Raw genomic sequence first — 7,941 nt, forward strand, 5'->3', positions numbered from 1 at the left:
GAGTGACAAGGTCTGTTTTCCATGGTCTTCTGTGGTCCTTGATTACTCCATGAAAAGTTGGGATGATTCTTCCAACCTGAATTGTAGGTGTTGCTGTATGGATTCTCTTGAGGTCTCATTCTATTACCTACAAAGTCAACGTTCTCAACTGAAGACACATCACCAATGATGATTGGGCAATTGTAGGGAGCATGTCCTCCACCACAACCGGTGCAATTGGTCACGGCCGCAACTCTATTTGAAGCTATAAGATCTAGCTTCTTACTCAAACTCTTCACTTGGGCCGCCAATGAAGTTACCGCATCAATTTCATGGAGACCGGCCACCTTTTTCTTCTCCCTAGCGTTCCACTGGTAGCTATTTAACCCCATTTCCTCAATCAATTGCCGAGCCTCATCGGGGGTCTTGCTACCTAAGGTACCTCCTGCCGCTGCATCCAAGAGTTGCCTTTGTACTCGGGTTCAAACCATTGTAGAAGGTTTGAACAATCATCCACTCCGGGAATCCGTGTTGCGGACACTTTCGTAGGAGTTCCTTGAACCTTTCCCATGTCTCAAATAGAGACTCCAATTCCAACTACATAAAGGATGAGATCTCATTCCTAAGCTTTGCTAATTTTCGGGAGGGAAATAATGGGCTAGAAAAGCTTCTACCATCTCCTCCCATGTAGTGATTGATGCTCTAGGTAATGAGTGTAGCCACTGCTTTGCTCTCCCCTTTAAGGAAAATGGGAAGGCTCTCAATTTGATGGCATCATCCGTCACACCATTTATCTTCAGCATGTCGCATTCCTCGAGGAAGTTCTCTATGTGACTGTTTGGATCCTCATCGGCCAAACCGTTGAATTGTGCGGACTACTGCAGCATATGGATGAATGTCGGCTTTAGCTCGAAGTTCTGAGCTCTAATTGGGGGACGCATAATACTCGATTGTGTCCCCAACACTGAAGGTCTGGCATAATCGGATAGTGTTCGTTGTTGCTCATTTTGTTCTGCCATATTTTCAGATCCTTCTACTTCCAAATCAGCTGGATTATGCTGTTCTTGCACAGGTTCTTTCCATTTTCTTCTAAGTGTACGTTCAAGCTCAGGGTCTCCTTTAATCAATATTGATGGATTCCCTCGGGTCATAACCTGGAGATGCACCAAAAAGAAAGAAAAATACAATCAAAACGATGATAGAATAACAAGATATGAATTAGAATGTGTGGTGAAATAGCTAAGAAAACAAAGTGCAAAGTATCTCTAAATGCCTAGCTCCCCGGCAACGGCGCCAAAAACTTGACAAGGTCCCCTTGTGTATATCCCGCAAGTGCACGGGTTTGTCGAAGTAATAATCCCGGGTGAGCGGGGTCGAATCCACAGGGAGTAGGGAGTAAAGAAACTTAATTCGATTCTTAGCTATGTGGAGTATCAACAATGATAACTATGATAATGTTTCGATTCTCAACAACTAAAGCAACAAGTAAGAGAGCAAAAGTAAGGAGGAGGTAAGGCAATCGATAAAGATGGGGTACTCGGATGATGCTTCACCTAGGATAATCGCTTCAAGTGCAAAAACTCTCTATTATGCTTCCTAATCAATGCAATGGTGAGTCGTGAAAATCCTTTCATACATAGTCCCAAATCTAAGGTCAACTATGCCTAACTCTATTCATATCCCGGAGGAGAGATTAAATAACCTCTCAACCTCGCACTCGAATAAAGTTGCAATGAGCTCTAAAGATTCCAAGTGATAAATCGCTTCCTAATTATAGACCTAACCCTTTGCTCCAGGCGGAAGGTCCCTAGCCACAATTAAGCCCTAGATACTAAGATCACCTCAACGCTTCACTCCATTGCACGCGCAACTAGGCCCTATCGGAGGTTCATCCCTTAGACCATTCACTCTATTATGGCCGCAAAGAACTCAAGGAATAGAGGTAGAATCTATCACGTCGGAGGGGAAAGGGGACGCTCCTGTACCTCTCGACTCACCCTCTCAACCCTCTCCAACCTAGCTTTGTCTAACGCTCGTGGTGTGTCACTCACTCACAAGGTTACCAACAAGAACTCTCAACCCTAGTGTCACTCTAGGGGAAATGTTCATACAATCAAGCATTCAAGGTTGGAACTCACAATAAACATCAATTTATTGAAAGCATAATAAAAGAAGTTCAATGAAACGAATACATCCTAGGGTTCACAATCACCCAAGTACCCACTAGGGGTTTAGCTCTCCATGGAGCTAAGTACAATCAAAAAAATCGAATGTAAAAGCAATGAATCCATAAAGAAACCCCCTCGATGGTCGTGTCAATGGTCTTGTGGAGAGTCCTCTACTCGTCGCAAGGGATCCTTTGTCCAGCCTAGGATATACCTCGCCGGATCGATGCCGACGAAAGCTCTCCCAATAACCTTCTTCCAAATGACGCGCGATTTTCCAAACGACGCGCGATGTTGGAGCCATAGAACCCCTCCAAAACCCTAGCCAATACCCCTCAAAACCCTAGCCGAAGCCCTCTCTCAAGTTGGGGAAAAGATGGAGAAAAGAATACCAAAATCGGGGCTGAAACGGCTTTAAATAGGGCTGCAATCGGGCAACTCCACGGGCGTGGACACTACACGCGCCCGTGCGGAATTTCTACACGGGCTTGGATAATTTCCACACGCCCGTGTGGATTCTCTGTTTCTCTGGTTTCTCGGCCGGCTATGAACATTGCTGCTACAGTGCTTCTATAGTGCCCTCCTACAACTTTGACCTGAATAACTTCCAATTCCATACTTTCATCAGGGTAACGCAAACGGGCACACGTTCACGTCGTGAATCACTTGCTTCTTCAATGATATACATGTTGGTGGAGCTCTTGTTCTTATATTCTTAGGACAGAGTGCTCCAGTGTGACTGCCTTTGTGCCCCTCCAAATGGATGTGCTCACTCGAATGCGAGGAGGTTGGCACACACTCTAGCATCTCACACCTATCCTATGTCTTCGCGTTTGAACCTTAGCAAGATCTCCTCCAAAATAGGTGCATTATGATCCACATTGGCCTATTTCCTTCATACTCGGCCTCACAACCCTACCTGCATAAAAGTAACATAAAAACACACATATTAATGTAAAAACCTAAGAAAAGTAATGCTCAACATAAGGAATGAACGCTTCGCATTCATATCGCACAAGCACTTATCAGCGAGGTGTTGAGATTGTTCGATTTCTCTTCCGGGACATGTATAGAGTTAGGCGTAGTTGACCTTAGATTTGGGACTATGTAATTAAGGATTTCCACGACTCACCATTGCATTGATTAGGAAGCATAATAGAGGATTCTTTCACTTGAAACAATTATCTTAGGCGGAGCATTATCCGGGTACTCCATCTTTATCGATTGCTTTACCCCCCTTCTTTAATTTTGCTCTCTTACTTGTTGTTTTTACTGTTGAGAATTGAATCATTATCACACTCATTATCACACTCATCATCATTGAATCATTAACAGTTACTTGCCCCTGAGGGACCTTTGCTTATAGAAGAATGCCTTTCGGATTGTGCAATGCGCCGGCGACATTTCAACGCTGCATAACTGTTATTTTTCATGATCTTTTAGAAGACATCATGGAGGTATTCATGTATGATTTTTCGGTATTTGGAGACTTCATTGATATTTGATTAAGAAACTTAGAGAGAGTATTGGTGAGATGTGAGGAAGCAAACCTTGTTCTTAATTAGGAAAAGTGTCACGTTATTGTCCAAGAGGGCATTATCCTTGATCACAACATCTCCCTATTGGGGATGGAAATGGATAAGGCAAAGATCAAAGTCATAGACAAACTTCCTCCACCAATAAAATGAAAGGAGTTTGTAGTTTCTTGGGCCATGCAGGCTTCTACAGAAGGTTCATCAAGGATTTTTCAAAAATCGCTCAACCATTGACAAACTCCTAGAAAAAGATGTGCCCTTCAATTTTGGAGATGATTGCTTGGTTGCTTTCAATTTGCTGAAAGAGAAATTAATGCAAGCACCAATTCTAATTACACCGGATTGGAACGAACCATTTGAGTTCATGTGTGATGCGAGTGATTATGCTATTGGAGCAGTTTTGGGGCAAAGGAAGTTTAAATAGTTCCAACCAATCTATTATACTAGCAAGAATCTCACGAGTGCTCAAGAGAACTACACTACTATAGAAAAAAGAGTTGTTAGCAGTGGTATTTGCCTTTGACAAGTTTAGACCATACCTCATCTTATCTAGGGTCACGGTACTTACAGATCACCCGGCACTTCATTATTTCATGAACAAGGCTGATGATAAACTGAAGTTGATCCAATGGATTTTACTGTTGCAAGAGTTTGATATGGAGATAAAAGATAAGAGAGGGGCCGAAAATGTATTTGTAGACCATTTGTCTCAATTAGAAGGTTGTGAAAGGCAAGAGCCATCAAACAAGGAAATTAACAATTTCTTTCTCGATGACCATTTGTATTCAGTCCAAAGTTTGGCATCAGGTGACACTCTATGGTTCACAGAATTTACAAATTACTTATCAGGCAAAGTTCTTAAGCAAGGACTCACATTCCAACAAAAGAATAAGTTTTTCAATGATTTAAAGAAATATTTTTGGGGCGATCCATTCTTGTTTCGCATTTGTGCAAATCATGTGGTCCGAAGATGTGTATCAAGAGAAGAATTTTGGGACATACTTGCACATTGTCACTCAAGAATGGTTGAGGTATTGTCACTTAATGAGAACTGCTGAAAAAGCCTTGGCTGCTGGGTTTTATTGGCCAACTTTGTTTCAGGATACACATCAGTTTGTTCTTCGATGTGATAATTGCTAAAGAGCAGCAAATCTTTCGTGACGGGAATAATTGCCTCAGAATCTGATGTAATTTTGTGAGGTGTTTGATGTGTGGGGTATTGATTTCATGGGACCATTTCCGAAATCCAACTGTAATCAATATATTTTGGTGGCTGTTGATTATGTTAAAAATGGATGGAGGCTCAAGCTCTGCCTACTAATGATACTCGGACCATGGTTAAATTTTTGAAGAGGTTCACTCGATTTGGAACCCCAAGAATTATCATCAGTGATTGAGGAACTTATTTTTCCAACACTCAACTTGAAAAGGTGTTGAAGCATTATGGAGTACATCATTGCCTTTGTTCCCCCTACCACTCGGAGATGAGTGGTCAAGTGGAAGTCACGAATAGAGAGCTTAAGAGAATATTAACAAAGTCAGTGAAACAAGGAAAGTAAGATTGGTCAGAATGCTTAGATGACACACTATGGGCTCATAGAACAGCATATAAGACTCCAATAGGTACCACTCCCTACAATTTGGTTTATGGTAAATCGTGTCATTTGCCCGTAGAACTTGAGCATAAAGCATATTGGGCCATTCACAACGCCCCTTGCATATATCCCGCAAGTGCACGGGTTTGTCAAAGTAATAAAATCCCAGGTGAGTGGGTATCATATCCACAGGGAAAAGAGAGTAAAAATACTTAAATTGTTTCTTAACTAAGCGAAATATGAATAGTGATTTGTGTGGTAAGATGTAATGCAAACAAAAGTAAAAGAGACAAGAGAGAGAGCACAAGTAAAGGAGAGGTAAGGCAATCGATATAAATGGAGTACTCGGATATTGATCCGCCTAGGACAATCGTTTCAAGTGCAAAAACCCTTTATTATGCTTCCTAACTAATGCATTAATGAGTCGTGGAGATAATTTAATACATGGTCCCAAATCTAAGGTCAACCATGCCTAACCCTATACATATCCCGGAGGAGAAATTGAATAATCTCTCAACCTCGCACTCGTATAGAATTGCAATGAGTTCTGAGATTCCAAGTGATAAATCCTCTTTCTATATGTAGACCGAACCCTTTGGTTCAGGCGGAAGGTCCCTAGCCATAATTAAGCCCTAGATGCTAAAATCATTTCAACGCTTCACTCCATTGCACTCGCAACTAAGCCCCAGCAGAAAGTCGTCCCTTCGCCCATTCACTCTATTATGACCACAAAGAACTCAAGAAATTGGAGGTAGAATAAATCACACCAGAGGGGAAAGGGGACGCTCCGCTACCTCTCGACTCACCCTCTCAACCCTCTCCAATCTAGCTTTGTCTAACTCCCATGGTGTGTCACTCACTCACAAGGGTTACCAACAAGAACTCTCAACCCAAGTGTCACTCTAAGGGAGTATTCATACAATCAATGCATTCAAGATTGGAACTCAATAAAAACATCAATTAATGAAAGCATAATAACAAAGTTCAATGAAACGAATACATCCTACGGTTCAAAAAAGGGGTTTAGCTCTCCATGGAGCTAGTTACAATCAACAATGAAATCAAATGTAAAAGCAAGTAATGCATAAGAAACCCCCTCGATAGTCGTGACTATGGTCTTGTGGAGAAGCCTCGAATCTTCCAAAGGTCCCCTCGTCAGGTCTAGGATACACCTCGCCGGATCGGTGCTGACGAAAGCTCTCCCACTAACATTCTTCCAAACTGAGTGTGATGTCAGAGCCATAGAACCTCTCCCAATCCCTAGCCAATACATATCAAACCCCTAGCCGCAGCCCTCTCTCAAGTTGGGGAAAAGATGCAGAAAAGAATGCTCAAATCGGGGCTGAAATCGGCCTTAAATAGAGCTGGAATCGGGAATCCACACGCCCATGTGAATATTTCACACGGCCTGATAAGTGCTTGTGCGATATGAATGCGAAGTGTTAATTCCTTATGTTGAGCATTACTTTTCTCAGGTTTTTACACTAATATGTGTGTTTTTATGTTACTTTCGTGAAGGTAGGGTTGTGACGCCGAGTATGAAGGAAAGAAGCCAATGCGGATCACAATGCACCGATTTTGGAGGAAATCTTGCTAAGGTTCAAACGCGAAGACATAGGTCGGATGTGAGATGCTAGAGTGTGTGCCAACCTCCTCGTATTCGAGTTTGGCACATCCATTTGGAGGGGCACAAAAGCAGTCACACTCGAGCATTCCGACTTATACACATAGAACAAGAGCTTCACCAACTTGCCTATCATTGAAGAAGCAAGTGATCCATGACGTGAACGTGTGCCCATTCGCGTTACTCCGATGAAAGTATGGATTCGGGAAGCTATTCATGCCGGATACTGTAGCAGAGCACTATAGCAACAAGGTAGCAAGTACTGTAGCAGCATTGTTCACAGCCGGCCGAGAAAACAGGAGTTCAAAGAATCCACACGAGCGTGTGGAAATTATCCACGGCCGTGTGAAAATTCCGCACGGGCGCGTGAAGCATCCACGCCGGTGTAGTCGCCCGATTCCAGCCCTATTTACAGCCGAATCAGCCCCAATTTTACTATTCTTTTCTCCATCTTTTCCCCAACTTGAGGGAGGGCTTCGGCTAGGGTTTTAAGGGGTATTGGCCAAGGTTTTGGAGAGGTTCTACGGCTCCGACATCGTCATTCCTTAGGAAGAAGGTTGATAGGGGAGCTTCCGTCGAGGCGTATCCAAATGACAAAGTTCCGACGGATGATGGGGGTTTCTTTATGGATTCATTGCTTTTACATTCTATTTCTTTGATTGTACTTAGCTCCATGGAGAGCTAAACCCCTAGTGGGTACTTGGATATTTGTGAACCCTAGGATGTATTCGTTTCATTGAATCTCTTTATTATGCTTTCAATTAATTGATGTTTATTGTGAGTTCCAACCTTGAATGCTTGATTGTATGAACATTTCCCCTAGAGTGACACTAGGGTTGAGAGTTCTCGTTGGTAACCTTGTGAGTGAGTGACACACCACGAGCGTTAGACAAAGCTAGGTTCGAGAGGGTTGAGAGGGTGAATCGAGAGGTACAGGAGCGTCCCATTTCCCCTCCGACGTGATAGATTCTACCTCCGTTCCTCGAGTTCTTTGCGGCCATAATAGAGTGAATGGTCTAAGAGATGAACTTCCGTTGGGGCTT

The 7,941-nt window shown here is 42.9% G+C and overlaps 1 non-coding gene across 1 annotated transcript; it reads left to right on the plus strand.

Annotated features, from left to right (window-relative positions):
* Positions 1-502: 502 nt before the first annotated feature.
* LOC120281060 lies at positions 503-609 on the plus strand. Its single transcript, XR_005542486.1, has one exon. It is a non-coding gene; the product is annotated as a small nucleolar RNA R71 (small nucleolar RNA).
* The last annotated feature ends 7,332 nt before the right edge of the window (positions 610-7,941 follow it).

The sequence above is a fragment of the Dioscorea cayenensis genome, chromosome 2, assembly GCF_009730915.1.
Source record: "Dioscorea cayenensis subsp. rotundata cultivar TDr96_F1 chromosome 2, TDr96_F1_v2_PseudoChromosome.rev07_lg8_w22 25.fasta, whole genome shotgun sequence".
NCBI lineage: Eukaryota > Viridiplantae > Streptophyta > Magnoliopsida > Dioscoreales > Dioscoreaceae > Dioscorea > Dioscorea cayenensis.